Source organism: Aptenodytes patagonicus, chromosome 1 (genome assembly GCF_965638725.1).
Source record: "Aptenodytes patagonicus chromosome 1, bAptPat1.pri.cur, whole genome shotgun sequence".
NCBI lineage: Eukaryota > Metazoa > Chordata > Aves > Sphenisciformes > Spheniscidae > Aptenodytes > Aptenodytes patagonicus.
In genome coordinates, this window is record NC_134949.1 from 71,028,370 (window position 1) to 71,049,635 (window position 21,266).

The window sequence follows — 21,266 nt, forward strand, 5'->3', positions numbered from 1 at the left end:
CAGGTCGGTCATTTCTAGCTGTTAGGAACAAGCAGTTCAACTGAATATCATGGAGGACTCTGATGCTGCCAGAGCTGTTTAATTGAAAGAGACAGACACTTCCACTAAGACATTTTTCTTCCTTGCTCCTGGTGCTAACCTAGCAGAAGTGCTGAAAAGGAGGAATGTGCATTTGCTATTAATCCCATAATCTAAACTGGGGATGCTTTGCTGAGGAGTTAACTACCTAGTGAATCCTACTTTCCTGACAGATGCTTGTCAGGCTTTCGGTAACTCTAGTGTGCTATGATTAAAGCTGAGCTAGTTCTCTGGTTTAGATCTGTGGCTCTCCAGCTGTTCCTAAACTCTGCTGATTGTGCTTTCCGGGATCTGTACAGAAGGCAGTGATACTGGCTAAGCTAGGAGCGAGCAAGCAGGCATAAAGATCTATAACTATCCCTAAAGACAAAGCAATTGCTCTTGCACAGATTGCAACTGTAGATGAACTTGCAGAAATGCAAGTGGACAACAGGTGGAGCAAGTGCATTGTGGTAAGTATGCATGGGAAAACAGGAACAATTTTACACTCCTGTGTGCATACAGGGATAGCAAGGCGTAATCAACCTCTCCTGAAAGGCAGCACTTTTTATCTCTGCCAGTGCTGCCCTATAGTTTAACAAATGGTGAAGGTGATTTAATTTTGGTGTGGAATAAATTGCAGTCATCTAGGTTGCTTGTACAGGCTGGCGATTAGTCCTATTTTTGTCTTGTATCAGCAGCTTCACTAGACTAGATAAATTCAATAGGAGCAAGATTGGCTATTTGTAGACAGATATTTAGTCTGGAAAAAAACATCCAAAAAGCCCACAATCCCGGTCAGTGGTAGTACATGAATAACTTTGTGTGTCAGGAAAGGTTGGGGGGAAATCAGTGTTGCATGAGAAAAGGAGCTCAGCAATGAGCAGATGTCAAATTGAAGAAAAAAAAAAAAATTGGAGGGTGCCTTGGGTTTCAGGGATCTGATTTCAGATACTCTTGTACTAATTTTTCCAGAGGACTGTATATTCTTTTCCCTCCCCTATCAGAAGTTGTGGAAACTTATAAGCATTTTACATGCTTTCGGATTGAGCTTTAAGGCAGGCAGTCCAGAAACCCCCCTTACACATCTTGAAAAATGTTGACTGATATGACTTACCCAAGCAGAGTGAGTCTGTAGGTGTAGCTGATAGAAAAAGACCCAGCAAAGCAAATTCCCAGTCTTGTATTGCAAGCCCCAATATCACTGCCTTCCCTAACATGTTAGTGTGAAAAATGCTTGTTAGTGATACAAAACTCATGAGCTTTGTTTTTGCACTTGCTGTATACTTCAACCCATGCCTGTAAAGGAATGGTTTAAGTACATGCACACACACAAATTTCAATTTTATGAAATATTGTGGGAACCAATACTCTATTCTGCTTTGTTATTGCCTGACAAAAATTAACTTTCACAGGTCTCATTTTCCCAGATGAAAGCCTTAGGAGACCTACTGAAATGAAAAGTACTTTCAATACTGGAAATTTTGTTCTGTGTTTTCTCTTCCATGTGGTTGGCTCAAGTGATTTCTGCAGCCAGCAGCTAGGAATACCTTCCATGAAGCTGTAAATCCTTCACACGGGCTGCCAATAAGAGATTTCTGAGAAGATCTGTGAACTATTATTTCATCACCTCATCTCAGTATTGGGGATAACTGAGGTACCTACACAGTGATTATTAGTATCATAAGGTCAAATATTCCTCTTCATTATAAAACTGCATGCCTTCTCTTATTTACAGGTAAACTTTACTTGTTTCTCAGAGTCCCTGCTACATTTCATAATTTTAATTCTCCCTGATGCCAGACTGGGCTTGATCTGATCCCAATCGTGCTGGTTTATATAGTAGGTGAACTACATTTTAATATTAAGTAACATACATTGGCAATATCAGATACAGTCAGAGACATATGCAAATAATGACTACAAATACACATGGTTATTTTATGCATATATAAATGGATAGAGAAAAAAAACAATTTAACTTTTCTAAAAAAAAATTTTAACTATTTTATATTATTGTCAGTCCCATGCTCTGAATGTCCTTGTTCATGTCACAGTGTTAAGTAGGTTTCATGTTAGTATATAAGTCTGAATTCCCTATTCTAAAGTGCAGTATGTAAAGTAGAAAGTGAGACCGCCACATCAGCACTACTGATCTGTAAGCTTGGTTCATTTTGCTCAGGTTTGGAATTTGCCTATAAAACACTAACATGTTTTGGTGGGGAAGTCTGTATTTTAGCTGAAGAAAAGCACAAATATATTTTGCACCTGAAGTTGGGCAGAGTTTCTATGTAATAGATCTTAGAACTGAAATTTCAGGCATGTCAAGTATCCTCTTAATTTTTTACCTTCCCAAAGTATCAGAATACATGATTGTGAGGGTTTGATTTGTTAAGAAAGATGATTGAAAAATAATTTTGAGGATTCCCTCAGGGAATTAACTAGAATATGTGATTTCTCAGTGCAGTTTTTCTGCAGCACAGGAATTCTGCATTTTGATTTTTCTTAAATTATGGACTCAGTAAGCTATGGCTCTAAGTCTAACAAGTTAATTAAATTCTGTAAGCAAATTATTATTCATTAGGAGGATAGGCTAGGGGTTTTGGTACTTCATTCAAAGTTAGGAGTTGTGGATTCGGTTTTGCCATAGGCACCTCATCACAGGCAGGTCACTTACTTTTCCCATCTGTGAAATGGGGACCTCAGAACTTCGTGGCCTCATATGGCTGTGCCGCTTTCATTAGGAGCTGAGATGCTCCAATATATGACAAGAGGACTTATTTAACAGGATGTAGAAGTTCCAGCACAAGGTTTGCTTCAATGATGTGGCTCTTGTTTCAGTGCCTAAATGTTAGTGAAGCTCCTTTTGAAAACCTTTGCGCACTTTTGAGAGTACTTGCCTACAAGTTTAGTAATGTCAGTGTTTAAGATTAAAAATAAAAAGCCTGAGAACCTAACAGTTTGGGGCAGAAGTCTCCTGTCATTTCCATGACTAAACAGATGGCCCTGCCAGCATCTCTCTTTTTTACAACGGTTCACAAAGGTGGTGTTAAAATCAAAACTTTGTTAACATTTAGTATAACACAGGGGTTTTTAGGTATATGCTTGAACTGCCAATACGAACAGGGTCCTCCCTAATGGGAGGAGTATTGTTGCCCTTCTTTTGTCTTTCGGTTCTCCTGGCCATGCTCTTGCAGTGGTTATTGTTGATGTGGAAGAAATCTCAGTGATTCCCTCCCACTTCTGCAAAGGACAGCCTTGCAGTTGTGTTGAGTCGGCAGCCTTACTTGAGCAGACAATGTACTAAGTGGTGGTGGTTGTACTGCAAATATGTACTAGGGCAGATTCCTCTAGCTGTGTACCATCTTTGTACTGTCTTCACACCTCAGGCTGGGCTATTACTAAAGATGCTCTTGAAATAATAAATATTGGTGGTGTATAAAGAAAATATATTGGGTCCGTATCACCCTGGGAAAAATGTAAATACAGTTATTTCTGTAAAGGAAGCATATGACCTTCAATATCAATGTTCTAATAAAATTATTAACAAGTATAACTAACAATGTTTAAGATTTTTGTGTCCAAGTTTTTAATTTAGTGCCACTGTAACTTGCAGTATCTCTTATGAACATGATTTTCATTTCTTGTACATAGGACAGTAAGAAACTGATGCCTGCAGTTATTCTTTTCTCTCTTCCCAATTCCAATTTAACAGAAGAAAAAAGTGTTCAGCTAAGCTTATACTTAATTGTCTTCAGAAATGCAGATAATTCGACTTCAAGAGCCACAAGATCATAGAATTGTAGAACAGCCCAGGTTGGAAGGGACCTCGAAAGATCATCTGGTCCAACCTTTTGTGGGAAAGGGCGCCTGCAGAAGATTATCTAGCACCCTGTCCAACTGCATCTTGAAAACCTCCAGTGATAGGGACTCCACACTCCCTGTGGATATTGTTCCAGTGATTGATTGTTCTCACTGTAAAAAATTTTTTTCTTGTATTGAGATGAAACCTCTTCTAGTGCAATTTGCACCTGTTGCCCTTGTCCTCTCTATGTGGCTCCTCATGAAGTCAGAGCCTCAGTCTTCTTTGTATCTGCCCTTTAAATACTGTGGAACACTGTGATGAAGTTCCCCCTGAGCCTTCTTTTCTTCAGGGAGAAGAGATCAACCCCTTCAGTCTTTCCTCACAGGGCAGGTTCTCCAGCCCTTTGATCACCTTCGTGGCCCCCCCTTTGGGACCCTCTCCAGTCTGTCTGCATTTTTCTTGAATTGTGAGGACCAGATGGACACAGCACTCCAGATGAGGCCTGACAAGTGCTGAGTAGAGTGTGGTGATCACATCTCTATCTCTGCTAGTAATGCCCTTGTGGATGCAGTCCAGGATCCGATTTGCCTTTGTTGCTGCAGCAGCACACTGCTGACTCATGTTCAGCTTGTTGTCCACCAGGACCTCCAGGTCCCTTTCAACAAGACTGCTCCACAGCCACACAGATCCTAGCCTGCATTGGGCTCTTTGGTTATGTCGTACCAGGTGCAGGACTTTGCACTTGTCTTTGTTAAACTTCATATAGTTCTTGCTAGCCCATTCTTCCAGCCTGTCCAGGTCTCTCCCTTCTGACATGTCCGCCTCACCACCCTGTTTGGTGTTATCAGTGAACTTGGTGAGGGTGCTTCCGGTCACATCGTCCAGATTATTTATGAAGATGTTGAACAGCGTGGGGCACAGTATTGATCCCTGGGGGACCCTACTTGTGACAGGCTGCCAGCCTGAGTAAAAACCATTGATCATCACCCTCTGAGTGGGGCCTGTGAGCCGATTTCCTACCCATTGCGCAGACCACCTATCCAGTCTGTGTCTTGCCAGGTTGTCCAGGAGAAGGCTGGAAGGAAGGAAATAGTGTTGAATGCTTTGCTGAAGACCAGGTAAACAGCAGCCACTGCTCAAGATCTAGGTCCAGATTCCAACCTGGCTTTAAATGTTCCAGAAAGTGCCACTGATTCTTTTAATAGACACATCAGGCTGCTTTAAAATGACCAAGTCTTATGCCTCAGAAAGACTTAGAATGAAATGAACAACTAATTATCCTGTAAAGCCATTTTATATATATCCTTAGTACCTCCTGTTATGGCTAGTCTTCTGCTATTGACTAATTCTAATCTGAAATTGTATGCGCTGGAATCAGGCCTACAACATGCAAGTTCTCCCTGTGGTGCAAATCTGCAGGAGGGCAAACTGCGTAGCAGTGAAAATTACTGTATAAGCTCCATCCCAAGTTTAAGTGGACCATTTTGCTTGTTAGCATAGTAGCAAAAGCTAAGTATCACCACTTCGTGCTTGCTAATGCATGTCATTTGCTATATTCAATAAATCAGCAGTAGAGTGAAGTTGTTAGGGTTTTCCAGATGAGGAGATACCCCCAAAGTACTTTATCTTCTGTCTTCCTCTAATTATTTAGCATCTCCACCCTTCCCTTCTGCCACCTTAGAACTCGAATTCCAGAGGAGCTTGGATTTTGGTGCTGATTTCTCAGCTCAGAAAGCGTTAATCAGATTTGGTCAGAATCCACCTGAAATACTGACATCTTTGTTCAGAACAGGACATAAATGAAAAAACAAATACCAGCAAGTGCCAAAACCATTTCCACAGAAAGCTGCTGTCTATGCAATAAAGAAACGAATGCCAGTTGGCTGAAAACTCATATGGTCCTTCATGTTTGTTTGAGGAGAAGTGTCACCACCTGGCTCTCGGTGATCCCTTTGGCTGCTGTGTTTCTTGCAGCTTCGCAGGCTTGTGGTTCTGTCCCATCCCCTGATGTAGCTCTGCCCTAAACTTCTACATCCAACCACGTAGTATCTTCTCCAGCAGCTCCCATGTAGCATACCTCCATGACGCTTTCCTCAACAGTGTGCCCCCCTAGTTTCAGAGGTGCTTAGATGGGAGGAGACAAGGTGGAGTGTGGAATAGGTCTCAGAGGGAGATGTATCCAAAAAAGCCTGAGAAACGCTGTGCTCAGGTATGGATTTCCAGCTGGATCACGTTTTATATTTTACAGTCCTGTCTGCATTCCTGTGATGCACAGGGGAAAATGAGGATTTTTGTTTTAACTGGAAAAAGCCACCCACATGAAACATTAAGTGACCCATTTTCCTCTTAATAATTTTTCTCTGCTTGTTTTGTTCCTTCTGTTACTGCAGTGAAACTCTCTCTCCCACAAGCGGCTGCTCGTGCACAGCAGTTTTTCGTAGCTGACAGTGGAACTGCTTGCATAGTGGGACCAATTGGGTGCAGTAAGAGAGTGCTATGACCTGATGGGCTGTTGCAGCGCGTTTCTGTTGTGTGTGGGTTCAGCAGTGCTACATTACAAATGATTTTTTTTTACTGCTCTAGCTTGCCAAACAGTATGTGCCTCCACCACCACTGGTGAGATTTGTGGTTGTTCATCACCTCATGGATCAGGTCTTTTGTTAATGATGTCCCTAAAAAAAGTGTCATACTTACAGGCACCACTTGATGCTAATTCCTTCAGGGTCCAAGGGTAGTGTGCCAGGAATGAAGAAGAATTGGTTGAGTTTACAAAGGGAAAAATCGATTACAGAAATATTAGTGGAGCTATATTAGATATGCCTGTACTCCCAAAAGGATAAGCTAAGGGCTGTCAAAACAACGTGCAATCTATTTTCCAGTTTTATGTAGCTCTGCATTTGGTTTTCATGGAGATGAGAGAAAAAAGGCTTCACAAAGCCTGGTTAGTTGGTCTTGGTTCAAAAGGTGCTTAATAGGTTTGCCTCCAGTGTCCCTATTTTTAAGTGTTACACACAACAATTTCCACTCTATTCAGCATTTCTGAAAAACCAGGTCACTTGAAGAGTTGTCTGACTGGATGCAGAGAGTGTGAATACGTGATCTTGTGCAGCTCTCTGAGCCAGTGTAGCGGGGAAGGATGAGGCGAGGAAGTGCCTTTGTCTTGCAGGTCCAGTTGCTAGAGAAGTGCTTAGCCCTCATGTATTTAATGTGTCCACTGATGACAACAGAACTCCTGATTGAAAACATAATAGTGGATCTAGCTCTTTGCACTCACCTTTTGCTGCGTTCACCTTGGTTATTATAACCTGGGATCCTGATCCTTGTTTTCCTTGCAGTACATGGTGGAAGTCCCACTGACTGCAGAGGGAGAGGACCAGGCTCTCCACAGACTCATTTTTTTCCTCCTGGATGCAGAAATAAAGCAGCAGACTTTGAAATGCAACCTTCGTATCTCGTCAGCATGTTTCTTTCTAGATTCCTGGGAGGGCCCTTAAAGACAGCAGGCCCCGATGGACAGACAGGAAGAGTGCTAGACATTGCAAAGCATGAATAATCCTAAATTCTAGCCTGGTCGTTCACCTAATGGAGCTCTGAGTAATAAAATGTGGTTTCTGAGAAAGCTTAAGATTTCTACTCCACCTTCTGTTTACAATTTTGTACATTTTGTTTTTGCATGTGCTTAAAAGATTAATTTATTTTTAAAATGGAGTTCCCTGTCCCTTCACCCATGCGCATGTGGCCCCAGCACCCCAATTGCCATTGTAGACTTTGCTTGCTTTGTGAGAGCCACCCTGTGATCATGTCAACAGTGACCCAGTCTGCAGACGTACTGCTATTCAGGGTGAGCAAAAAGAGGTTTTGTATGGGCCCCTGTAAAGGGGCGGATAGCACAAGAAACAGCTTTGTGGTGTACTGAGCAGGACAGGAGAGTGGAGAGAGCCAGTGTCCGCGTTTCCCACCTCTGCTACCAAAATCACAGTCTCTCTGTTGCAGCAGTGTGGGCCCCAGTTCTGGCAGCAGAGATCCCTGTGGACAGACCCCTCCCATTGCTTGCAGCACTCTGCTATGGAGCACTGTTTCTTTGTGTAGTTATAATCTGTGGGCAGTGATCCTTTCCAGGAGGACTTCTGAGGCAGGATTTGCAGGGGGCAACACAAACTGCCCCTAGGAGTTGGAGAAACCAGGAGCCATGATGAAGAAATCCATATATATTTACTGTATTTGCGCTCCCTCTTGTTCTTACTACAGGAAATGTAAAAACTGTAGAGAGAGTAAAGCTCAGAAGTCTTCAGTGGCAATTTATGTTGCACTTGGTAGAACCATGCCGTAGGTGCCAACTAGTATCTCTTCAAGGGTTCGTTCATATGAGTAAATCAATGTCCAAAACCAGCCTGCAATAGGCCAGTCTGACCACTTCCAGCTCCGCGATAGGCGTGAAGATCATTCCCACAAGTCTTTGTAATGCTGTTGCAAATTGCCAGGGACTTTTTCAAGTTATATTTAAACCACCATGATACAAAGTTAAATCTGGAGGAAGAGTTCCTGCCTGTTGTGATGCAGCACTTCGGAGCGTGATCCTGACAACACTGTTTTCTTTACCAAGGGGGACTGATTGGGAATGGCTTTACCTCACCTCCTTGTACATGTCTGCAGTATAAATATCCCCACTTGAGCAAGACTCTCCCTTGGCTCCTTTTATTGACAAGAGAGAGTAACAGCCTTTTTAGGATGTGAGTCATTGGACCTATTTTAGACATTTCATTTAGGTGAGATTAATGGTGGCTTCCCACTATTTGCTTCTCTCCAGTGACTCAGGGAGCTCCAGCGTGACTAGATCTGGTTTAGCATGTGTTTTACAGAAGACTCTATCTGCACAGAGGTATCACCCTGCCTGATCAGACCTGGTTTCTTAGCTGCAGAGTTGATTTTGATAGGTGATACATGTAACGTGCAAACAAAACCATGGATGGGTACGTGTATGCTCTATTATGTCATCATCCCTAAAGCTTTATGCTGTCCATAAGGATGATGACCCAGTAGACTTGGTCTCACGTATGGCTACAGCTTCTCTTCCACCCCATCCAGGGCCATGGGGCCGGCTTTGAGCATGCCTCGCAGGTTCATACACTGCCTAAAAACACCCTGAGGTGACGTCTGCAGACTGCTGTTCTGCGCTTGCTCCTCAGCTGCAGCACAGGCAAACCCACAGTGTCAAAAGACGTCTTAGGGACATGATACTCCTCCTGGTTTCAGGTTGTGATTGCACAAGTCAGAAAAATTACATTAGGGTAAATACAGTGTGACTCAGGAGAGAAACAGATCCACATTTTTTCTTAGAAAGTCAAATGCTTTACAGGACTTTGGTTTTCATTTGCTGTAGTCTCCCGCAGGTCCTGCTGGGGAGACCGGTCAAGGCGGAGGGAACTGGGCTCTTTTCTCTCATTATGGGAGTGGTAAATATTTTACAGAATTCTCGTGTTGAAAGCTACAATCTGAATGGTTGAGAAAAAGTTCAGACCTCCATACTTAGCTTCCAGAAAATGCCCACATGAATTTCTCTGATTAAAGTGGAGCAACCACAAGGGAAATTCTCAGGACAGACAATTTCAAATTCTAAATAGAAATGCAACAGGAAATTAAAATAAAAAGGAAAGACCTATGACCAATACCCATAAAGAATCATTTGACCAGTGTCTAGATTTCAGCTGCATAACAAATCTAGGCAAACCACCAAGAACTATGTATTTGTTACACTTTTTCAGTTACGTTTCTCAAGCTCAAACCACTTGAAGTAAATAAAACTGACTCAGGAAATTAGTGTATTAAGGTTTTCATTAATGTAATTGTAACTGTAAAACATATTTTACACTATTAACGTCAGCATCCAATCATTGCTTTGCAGTCAGTATAACTGGATGCATTTGATAATTAAAGGCTCAATCCTGATCCCATTGATCATTTTAGAACTGCTTCCTTCATGCTGCTGAGCCTGTCAGCGGCTCTTTGTATTTGATGTGTATGTACAGGTAAGAGAGATTTCAAATGATGAAAGCTCCAGTCTTCCTGACAACAAAGTCTCAATTGTCTCTTCAGTGATTTTGTTTTTGGGAGATGGTGGATACCTACCTGACATTAATGAACCACCGTTCACAAACTGTCCTGTGTCAATTCGTGACATGACTTTACGAGTAACTTCTTACAAGTTGGAGGTGAGTCTTCAGCATTGGGCCGCTAACTAATACTCTGGATCTTCTGAGTTCAGAAAACCTTTATGGCAATGCTGCCACATGCACAGCACCACTAAATGGGACATCCAGTGACCTAAAAATATGATGGAAAGAGAAAATTATACTTAGCTCTATTTGTAAGCCTGAGAGAACAAATAATACAATTGCAAACTTACAGTCTGTTAGGCTTTCTTCTCAAATTAGTATTTCCAGACATTCAGTGCTAGAAAATTTTTGAAATGAAAATTCTAGTCTATAGTATGCGAGTGCACACATATATATACACTCTGTCTTATATATGACAGTATAAAGGTAATTGTAATGGAAAAATCATACATCCTGAGTACACTATTGTTACTCCATTAAAATTGCCTGTTTTGGTGTGTTTGCACATAGTGGCTTGATGATCTTTTAATAAAAAAGACTTTTTTTTTTTTTAAAAAAAAAAACAAAGCTTTTTAACACTTTCTATCTCCCTATCCCAACAACCAGAGATGAACTGGATTTCTTAAAACTCAAAAGATTTTTTTTTTTTCCCCTCTAGGCTAAGAACAAGCATGAAAAATGTCAAAGGAGGTAACAGATAATTATCTATATATATGCATATATGTAACAGCATACACATTTTTACATTTTATATATAAGAAACTTCCAGTTCAGCAGTGCAGGGTTTCTAAGGGGCTGTACCATGTCAGCCGTAGCAGTAATACCAGTTGGTTCCCCTCCCTGAGCATTATCCCATCACTTTTGGGGTGGAGAAGCAGGGAGCAGAGCTGGAGCTCTGCTGTTGTGAGAAAAAGCTGGCAGAAGCCCCTTGAGCATTAGCACTTGCTTGCTTTGCCCTTGAGCTCAAATAACTCTCTTATTGGTCTTCCAGGCAAGCAGTGAGTCCCATTTGTTTCTCCAACGTGGAGGGAAAGAGAAGACTTTAAAAAGTCTTGCACGCATTTTTTGCTGCTGCTGATTACGGAGCTGTTGCTGTGCGCTTGAAGGGGCTGGGATGCTTCCAGGAGTGGTGGGTTCCTGCATGTACATGGGAACAAGCTGAAGAGCATCTGCAGCAAGGTGGGAGGATTTATTTCTTGTAGTTTTTCAATATAGCTAGATAAATACAAATAAAAAGCAACTGAGCATGTTATTCTCTAAGTACCTCCTGGCTAGGAGTGAGCTAAATAACACAAACACTTCTTTGAGCAGCAGAATGGAAGACAGATGGTTCTACAGGGAGTCAGTTGAATCTTGCTTGCTTGACATCTTTTTCTAAGATTTTCTCTGCTTTCTAAATATGTTGTAAGAATTCCTCTCCTGAGTTGGTCTCTTTTCCATTCTCCTCCCATGGAGTATTTACGCAGGGGCTTGGGGGCTGCTCCATTCAAAGTTAGAGATTAAGATCACAGGTAATTAGGCCCAACTTGTGAATCCTCCACCCTTGCAGGAACTTAAGGGGGTTCAAAATGTATCAGAGACACAGGCATGGTGCATGACTGACAATCTTGTTTGCCACATAAAACAAGGCAGAAAATTAGTATGTGGAGATAAAAAGCATTTCCCCAAAGACCGTAAGATATTGAATATATGTACTTCTTCCCCATATATGACCCTAAAGGCAGTATAAAGTTTGCCAGTGAGAATCCAAACAAACGAGTCGGAAACCTCGTCTCATTATGTGTACAGATACTTATTGAGATAAAAGAGATCATAAAGGAGTTTGAGGTCTGCAAGCTGCCTGCTGCTGCAGAAAGAGCAATCCTCCTACCATCTCCTGTGTGACTTGGAAGTCTCCTGTCTAACCCTGTAACAAGCCTAGCCATGCTTAGCTCTATAGAAAGCAGGCAGGAGCAAGCATATTTCAAAAAACCAGCATGTGCTACTATTGTGAAGAGTTGGTTAAGTTTTTTCCCCTTAGAGCATTTCAGAAGACAAAAGTGTTTTTTCATGGATAAAAAAAAATGAAATGAGAAACCACAGCTTTGGGGTACAAATATTTTGTTTATAAAAACTGGAAATGATTTTGGGAAGTGGTTTTTAAAGATTCTTTTTTAATAGAAAATGGTTTTAAGAAAACAGGAGAAAACTCAGTTTTAAGTTGGGGCTTCTTTGTCCAAAAGGAAAACATTTTGTGAGGGGAAAAAAGCAGGGGAAAAAAAGCTTTTGTACTCTTCTACAAAAATACTTGGCATTTTTTGAACATTTCTATGTGTTTGTTTGCATCTCGCTCTGCCTCTTAATTGTCATAATTTAACTTTCCCAAGATGCAATATTATTTATCAAGGAATTTTGTTAAATACGTCATCCTCTCAAAGGAAGGTGGCAAAGACAAAGGTTCCTGTTGCAGGACAGCATTCCTGGGGGCAAGTCACTCTGCTAAAGCTCTCTGTAAGGCAGATAAATATGTTATAGGAAGAGTTTAAGCTCACAAAGAATGTTTGCAGTGAGTTGTCTTTTCCTTTCTTAAAAGTACAGCGTATACGTCATCTTGCCAAATCGCTGTTCTCACGTCAACTACTTTCCATGTTGAGAAACTGCATATCTCCCTGTAAAATTGCAGCTCCCCAAAGACAGCTGAAAGTTCAGGATGACACTGCGTTATGGGGTGGAATAAGTTGCTGCTTCTACACATGGGTATGGTTGGGGAGGAAGGTGGCTTTTTCTCCTTATGTTTCACCAAAGACTCACTCTAATTCTGGGTTGTCAAATGCTGAGGAGAAATGATCCTCAGTGTATGATTTATTTTTAACATGAGACAGTCTCTGTAGGCATTTATAGCTTTTCATACTAGTAGATTTGGTTACTATTTCTCCTGTAATTTCTTTTAATGGCAGACACAGGCAGCAGAAATTGACAATAGGGACAATAATTGAGGTTGCCTAACATTTTTAAAAAATCATTAGGCTTGTCTAGATCCTATTTTCACGTGTTAATATTTTTGTTAAACTTCAGCCCTGCAGAATTATATTTTCCACACCAGAAGTTTTCTTCAGAATGGAGCGTCAAAAGCCAAATTACAAAGGGCTTGCTGAGTCTCCAGTTAGGAAATAAACTATTTTTGCCACTGTGAAGTCTCAGGAAGAAGGAGGAGAGGATGCAGTTTGCCCTGAAAGTGGGGTGGCTGGAAGGGAGGTGGCAACAGAGTCAGCAGACCTGTGACAGTTAATGACGGAGAGGGAGGTGACAACCGAACTGCAACTGAGCCAGAGAAAGTGGGGCTAGAGGAGCTGGCACAGATCCTGAGACTCAGCATTTCTTTTGTGTTGGCCAACAAATGGCTCTAAAGTGGGTTTTGTCCTTCCCTTGGATGTGGTCCATGTTGTCTGCCTCCTGTTGGCGCAGAGCCTAGCAGTCCTAGGTGTGCCACAACACTGAGGGCTTTCGCAAGACATGGCCTATGGTGTCGGTGTTGATCTTATGGGCAGCTTGAATGGAGACGCCTGTAAATCCCATGCATCCTTGTGACAGGTGATATTTGGGCCTGCATCGGTCATTTATCAGCTCTCCATGGGCATAGGAAGCTGATATGGGAGGTACGTGATTATGTGCGAGCTCTGAAGCCCAGTGTTTTCTTATAGATATCCATGTGTGTAAAACACAGGGCACATGCCTCCCCATGCAGAGCAGACAGGTTGCTTCAGAGTCAGTGCTCTGATGTTGTCTTTGACAGTAGGTGACATGGGCAAGCAATGAGTTTGTTCATGGATGTAGCCTTGGGACTGCTCTCATGTAGCAGTGTAGATGCGTCTTCAGAGGATAAGGGGCAGCTACTTTGTTAGCTTGTGTGGTGCGTGTCTTTGTGTGTTGGTGTTGGCTGGGGTAGAGTTAATTTTCTTCACAGTAGCTAGTATGGGGCTGTATTTTGGATGTGTGCTGAAAACAGTGTTGATAACACGGGCAGGTTTTAGTTATTGCTGAGCAGTGCTTACATGGAGTCAAGGCCTCTTCTGCCACTCACACCACCCCACCAGCGAGTAGGCTGGGGGTGCACAAGAAGCTGGGAGGGGCCACAGCCGGGACAGCTGACCCCAAATGACCAAAGGGATATTCCATACCACATGACGTCATGTTCAGCAATAAAACTAGGGGGGAGGTTGGCGGGGGGGGGGGCGCTGCTCAGGAACTGGCTGGGCATTGGTTTGTTGGTGGTGAGCAATTGTTTTCATTTGCATCACTTGTCTTTCTTGGGTTTTATTTTTCTCTGTTATTTTTTATTATTTTCCTTTTCACGACAATTTATTTTTATTATTATTTTATTTTATTTCAAGTATTAAACTGTTTTTATCTCAATCCACAAGTTTTCTCACTTTTACTCTTCCAGTCCTCTCCCCCCATCCCGCTGGGGGGTGAGTGAGTGAGCAGCTGTGTGGTGTTCAGTTGCTGGCTGGGCTTAAACTATGGCAGTCCTTTTTGGCACTCAATGTGGGGCTCGAAGCGTTTGAGATAAAAACAGATTGACCAGAGTGTATTAGAAGGGATTTATATCTGTTAACAGTTGCAGGCCACGATATTGATTCATCTGTTCTTGATATTAGTTTATCTGATCTGTGCCATGCTTTTTTTTTTTGCTGTATGTGTTAAAGATTGGTGTTGGCTTTTGCAGTTTGCTGTGCTCTGTAGTGATTAGTGATGTTTTGCCTGGGAGATCTGTTCTTAAAACACTGACCTTGAGCTTAATCTGGTATTTGGGCTCTGTACTGAAGCCGTTACGGTACTTTGGGTACCATCTCATGGAGAACAATTAACAATTATACTTCATCTTCTGAGAGGTTTTTTGTGGAGGAAATACAGAATGGCATCTTCATCACCTTTTTCTGTGATGTTTTCTCCCTCATTACAATAACTTTTCAGTATCTTGAACATCCTTGGGTACTTAAAATACTTCTATTGGTATTTCTTAGGAATATTGCTTCAGTTTTGTCTAAGGTTAACAAGCAATTTAGGAATATGACCCAGTCTCCGTGACGGTATGGTCGTGGATGGCAAGGCATGTGGGAGAATATGTGCAGGTATCTAGAGAAGTTCTTACCTCCAATGGTCTGGAACTTCACTCCCGAACAACTGCAGGATCCTGATGAAGTGATAGAATGTTTGAAAGAAAGTGCTGTGCCTATTCCGAAGAGGTACAACTTACCGCACTGTGCTGGGCCCCAGCCAGCACCTACCAAACACTGCTCGATATTGCATAGCACCCTCAAGGAGAAGAGCGGGTCTCTGGATCTGAAAACATACCAACAGATACTATGGCTAAACCAGACACTATATCAGCCTCCCCTGTAACTAAAAAGAAACAATGGAAGCAGAAGTCAACTCATGTAGTAAGGGATGAAGCTTCTCCTAAGAGGGAGCAGGAGAAAGAATCGGAAGAGGCAGCCTGTTCTGCAGCAAAGCAGTCACAAGAACAGGAGGAGGAAGAGACTGAAATCATAAATGAGACAGAAACCACCTGATCCCTATCCCTAAGTGAGCTGTGAGATATGGAAAAAGATTTTAGCTGTCAACCAGGTGAGCTAATTCTTAGCTGGTTACTCCGATGCTGGGATATTGGGGCTAGTAGTCAGGAATTAGAGGTTAAGGAAGCCCGGCAACTGGGATCCCTTGCTAAAGATAAGGCCATTGACAAAGGAATTGGAAAAAGGGCAGGAGTTCTCAGTCTTTGGTGGCAACTCCTGTCAAGTGTGAAGGACAGGCATCCCTTCAAGGAAGAACTTGCAAATTCCTGAAGCAAATGGACCACCATTGAGGGAGTTATCCAGTATCTGAGGGAATTAGCTGTGGTGGAGGTGATCTGTAACAACCTGGATGACGACCACGTATCCAAAGACACAGATGAAATCCAGTGCATGCGGTCCATGTGGTGAAAGTTTATACGAAATGCACTGATGTCATACGCCAACACCCTGGCGATAATGAGCTGGACAGACACGGGGGCACCAATTATAGATGGACTGGCCAGACAACTCTGAGAATAAGAAGATAATCTCGCTTCCTCCATGCAGGCGTGCGTCTCGGCTGTGAAGGAACTGACCCAAAAATTGTCCGAGCAATCCGAGAAGGATAGATCTTCCTCATGCACTCCAACCAAGGTCTCAGCTATTAAGAGTCAGCCTTTTTCTGTTCAAGGGAGAGGGTACCGGTGGCACACACCATGCGCAACCCTGTGGTTCTTCCTGTGTGACCGGGGGAGGACATGAGGAAGTGGGATGGTGAACCTACCTGGAGACTAGAAGCTTGGGTACAGGAACTGCAAGGAAAAACAACAGCCAAAAAGCATCCATCCAGGAAAATTACTGCTCCAGTGTCTGTTGGGCAGAGTAGAAGGGCTGATTGTACTTTTGACCCGATGAAGGGACTTCTGTTTTGCAGTTACAAAAATCAAGTAATGAAGACTCCGACCAGGAATAGAGGGGCTCTGCCTTCAGCCAGGTGGAGGAAAGGGACAACTGGGTTTCCTGGACTGTGTGGGTTTGATGGCCTAGCACATCAGCCCCACAGGAGTATAAAGCTCTAGTGGACACCCGTGCACAGTGTACTCTAATACCATCAGATTACAGAGGGGCAGAATCCATCTGTATTTCTGGTGTGACGGGAGGATCCCAAGGACTGTCTGTGTTGGAGGCTGAGGTGAGCCTAACTGGGAATGAGTGGCAAAAGCATCCTATTACTGGTCCGGAGGCTCCATGTATCCTTGGCATAGACTACCTCAGGAGAGGGTACTTCAAGGACCCAAAAGGGTACCGGTGGGCTTTTGGTGTAGCTGCCTTGGAGATGGAGGAAACTAAACAGCTGTCTAGCTTGCCTGGTCTCTCAGAGGATCCATCTGTGGTGGGGTTGCTGTGGGTTAAAGAACAGCAGGTGCCAATTGCTACCATGACAATGCACCGGTGACAATATCGCACCAATTGAGACTCCCTGGTTCCCATCCATAAGCTGATCGGACGACTGGAGAGTCAAGTGATCAGTAAGACTCATTCATCCTTTAATAGTCCCATACGGCCAGTGCGAAAGTCTAATGGAGAGTGGAGGCTAACAGTGGACTATTGTGGCCTGAGTGCAGTCACACCGCCACTGAGTGCTGCCATACCAGACATGCTAAAACTCCAGTACGAACTGGAGTCAAAGGCTGCCAAATGGTATGCAAAAACTGATATCGCTAACGCGTTTTTCTCGATCCCTTTGGCAGCAGAGTGCAGGCCACAGTTTGCTTTCATGTGGAGAAGTGTCCAGTACACCTGGAACCGACTGCCCCAGGGGTGGAAACACAGCCCTACCCTTTGCCATGGACTGATCCAGACTGCACTGGAACAGGGTGAAGCTCCCGAACACCTGCAATACATTGATGACATCATTGTGTGGGGCAACACAGCGGAGGAAGTGTTTGAGAAGACTAATCCAGATTCTTTTGAAAGCTGGTTTTGCCATAAAACAAAGTAAGGTCAAAGGACGTGCACAGGAAATCCAGTTTTTAGGAATAAAATGGCAAGATGGACGTTGTCATATCCCAATGGATGTGATCAGTAAAATAACAGTTATGTCCCTACCAACTAGCAAAAAGGAAACACAAGCTTTCTTAGGCGTTGTGGGTTTTTGGAGAATGCACATTCCAAATTACAGTCTGATTGTAAACCCTCTCTATCAAGTGACCCGGAAGAAGAACGACTTCAAATGGGGCCCTGAGCAACAACAAGCCTTTGAACAAATTAAAGAGGAGATAGTTCATGCAGTAGCCCTGGGGCCAGTCTGGGCAGGGCAAGATGTAAAAAATATGCTGTATACCGCAGCCAGGGAGAATGGCCCTACCTGGAGCCTCTGACAGAAAGCACCTGGAGAGATTCGAGGTCGATCTCTAGGGTTTTGGAGCTGGGGATATAGAGGATCTGAAACTTGTTACACTGCAACTGAGAAAGAAATATTGGCAGCATATGAAGGAATTTGAGCTGTTTCAGAAGTAGCCGGTACTGAAGCACAGCTCCTTTTGGCACCTCGATTGCCTGTGCTGGGCTGGATGTTCAAAGGGAGGGTCCCCTCTATGCATCATGCAACTGATGCTACATGGAGTAAGTGGGTTGGACTGATAACGCAACAGGCTCAAATGGGAAACCCCGACCTCCTAGGAATTCTGAAAGTGATCAAGGACTGGCCAGGGGGCCGAAATTTCGGAGTGTCGCCAGAGGAGGTGACTTGTGCTGAAGAGGCCCCACCGTATAATAAATTACCAGAAAATAAAAAGCAATATGCCCTGTTCACTGATGGATCCTGTCATATTGTGGGAAAACATTGCAGGTGGAAAGCTGCTGTGTGGAGTCCTACATGACAAGTCACAGGAACTGCTGAAGGAGAAGGTGAATTGAGTCAGTTTGCAGAAGTAAAGGCCATCCAGCTGGCTTTAGACATTGCTGATCGAGAAAAATGGCCAGTACTTTATCTCTATACTGACTCATAGATGGTGGCAAATGCTCTGTAGGGGTGGCTACAGCAATGGAAGCAGAGCAACTGGCAGCGCAGAGGTAAACCCATCTGGGCTGCTGAATTATGGCAAGATCTTGCTGCCCGGGTAGAGAACCTGGTTGTAAAAGTACGTCATGTAGATGCTCACCTACCTAAGAGTTGGGCCACTGAAGAACGTCAAAACAACCAGCAGGTGGACCAGGCTGCTCAGATTGAAGTGGCTGAGGTGGATCTGGACTGGGAACATAAGGGTGAGTTATTTATAGCTCAATGGGCCCATGACACATCAGGACATTTAGGAAGGGATGCAACATACAAATGGGCTTGTGATCGAGGGGTGGACTTGACTATTGATGCCATTGCACAGGTTATTCATGAATGTAAAACGTGCACCATAATCAAACAAGCCAAACGGCTAAAGCCTTTTTGGTATAGAGGACAATGGCTGAAATATCAGTATGGGGAAGCCTGACAGATTGATTGTATCACACTACCATGAACGCGCCATGGCAGGCACCATGTGCTTACAATGGTGGAAGTGACTACTGGACGGTTGGAAACACATCCTGTGACCCATGGCACTGCCCAGAATACTATCTTGGGCCTTGAAAAGCAAATTCTGTGGTGACACGGCACCCCTGATAGAGTTGCATCAGACAACGGGACTCATTTCCGAAACAACTTCACAAACACCTGGGCCAAGGAGCATGGCATTGACTGGGTGTATCCCATCCCCTGTCATGCACCAGCCTCCGGGAAAATTGAATGGTACAACGGACTGTTAAAGACTACACTGAGAGCAACGGACATTCAAGCATTGGGATACACATTTAGCAGAAGCCACTTGGCTTGTTAACACTAGAGGATCTGCCAGTCAACCTGGCCCTGCCCAATCAAAACCTCTGCGCACTGTGGAAGGAGGGGTAAGATCCCCGTAGTACGTATAAGGAACTGGTTGGGAAAAACCAGTCTGGGTTATTCCTTCTCAGGAAAGGGTAAACCTATTCATGGGATTGTTTTTGCTCAAGGACCTGTGTTCACTTGGTGGGTAATGCAGAAGGATGGGGAAGTCCAATGTGTGCCTCAAGATGATTTAATCCTTGGTGAAAATAATCCATAATTTGAGTTGTATGATGGCAATATTACATGATGCTGTATGTCATCGCTGCTGTGACTGCCATATATCAAAGGTATTATGGCAGGAACCTCCCGCAGCTAGCCAAGGTAGAGGCAAGAGGAGGAATTCATTGCAATGTTAAAACTTAAGGCCTAGTCCAAAGGGACCAGGGGTGGGGAATGTAATGGATATACCTTTAAATTGTTGTAGCCCATGATTTGAGTTGCATGTTAGAGGAGTTATTATAGCAGGAACCACCTGAACCAATGGAGGACAAGCCTTACAAGAAGCAGTGCAGTGACCCAATCTGAGCTGGCTTTGGTGCCCAGTAACTCCACGCAACACAACACCTCTCCTGGCCTGAGTGACCACATAACAGATGGAGCCCAAAGTCATGGACTAAATGAACTCAGTGAACATTTTGTGGACATTTGTGGACATTTTACAGGGGTGGTCTATAGACTAAGGGAATGATATCTGTGTATTATATCAAAGGATGGGAAGGGTGGTGGTGGTTAATGAGGACGTATTTGGATAGTGTGGGACCTGAGCATGACGTAAATGGTATGGAATAAGGGGTGGAGAATGTGCTGGTTTTGGCTGGGATAGAGTTAATTTTCTTCACAGTAGCTGGTAAGGGGTTGTGTTTTGGATTTGTGCTGGAAACAGTGTTGGTAATACAGGGATATTTTCGTTGTTGCTGAGCAGTGCTTAGACAGAGTCAAGGCCTTTTCTGCTCCTCACGCAGCCCTGCCAGCGAGTAGGCTGGGGGTGCACAAGAAGCTGGGAGGGGCCACAGCTGGGACAGCTGACCCCAACTGACCAAAGGGATATTCCATACCATATGACGTCATGTTCAGCAATAAAACTAGGGGGGAGGTTGGTGAGGTGGGGGGGGCCGCTGCTCGGGAACTTGGTTGGGCATCGGTTGGTTGGTGGTGAGCAATTGTTTTCATTTGCATCGCTTGTCTTTCTTGGGTTTTATTTCTCTCTCTTTGTTATTTATTATTTATTTTTTATTATTTTCCTTTCCATTACAGTATAATAATAATAATAATAATAATTTATTTCAATTATTAAACTGTTTTTATCTCAACCCACAAGTTTTCTCACTTTTACCCTTCTGATTCTCTCCCCCCATCCTGCTGAGGGGGGAGTGAGCGAGTGGCTGTGTGGTGTTTAGTTGCTGGCTGGGGTTAAACCACGACATTTTGCCATAGATCTAACACTGTGGCAAAACAGGAATAAGCCCCAGCGGTGGCTTTAACTGCCTATGCTGACCTGCAGCTGCCAGACAACCTGCAGAAAATTTCACTCCAGCATCAGTAGCTCCTATCCCAAGAGACACTGCAGTCCTCCAGCTTTCTTACCTAGCTTGCTCTGAACTGATGTTACTCCATGCTAGACCCTCTGTGCAGGTAATATCCAGGAGGGCTTTTATTAGTGGCTGAAAATGGCATTTATTCCTGCAAGGGAGAACCAACAATGGCTACACAGAGGTGCCTTTCATGCCTTCAAGCCCAAAAACAAGGCAGCTCCCTGCCATGGGGTTGCAATACGTGAGGTGTCCTTGCACCACCAATAACTTAAAGGGAGAAAGCCCTGCACAGCGGGGCTGCTCTGA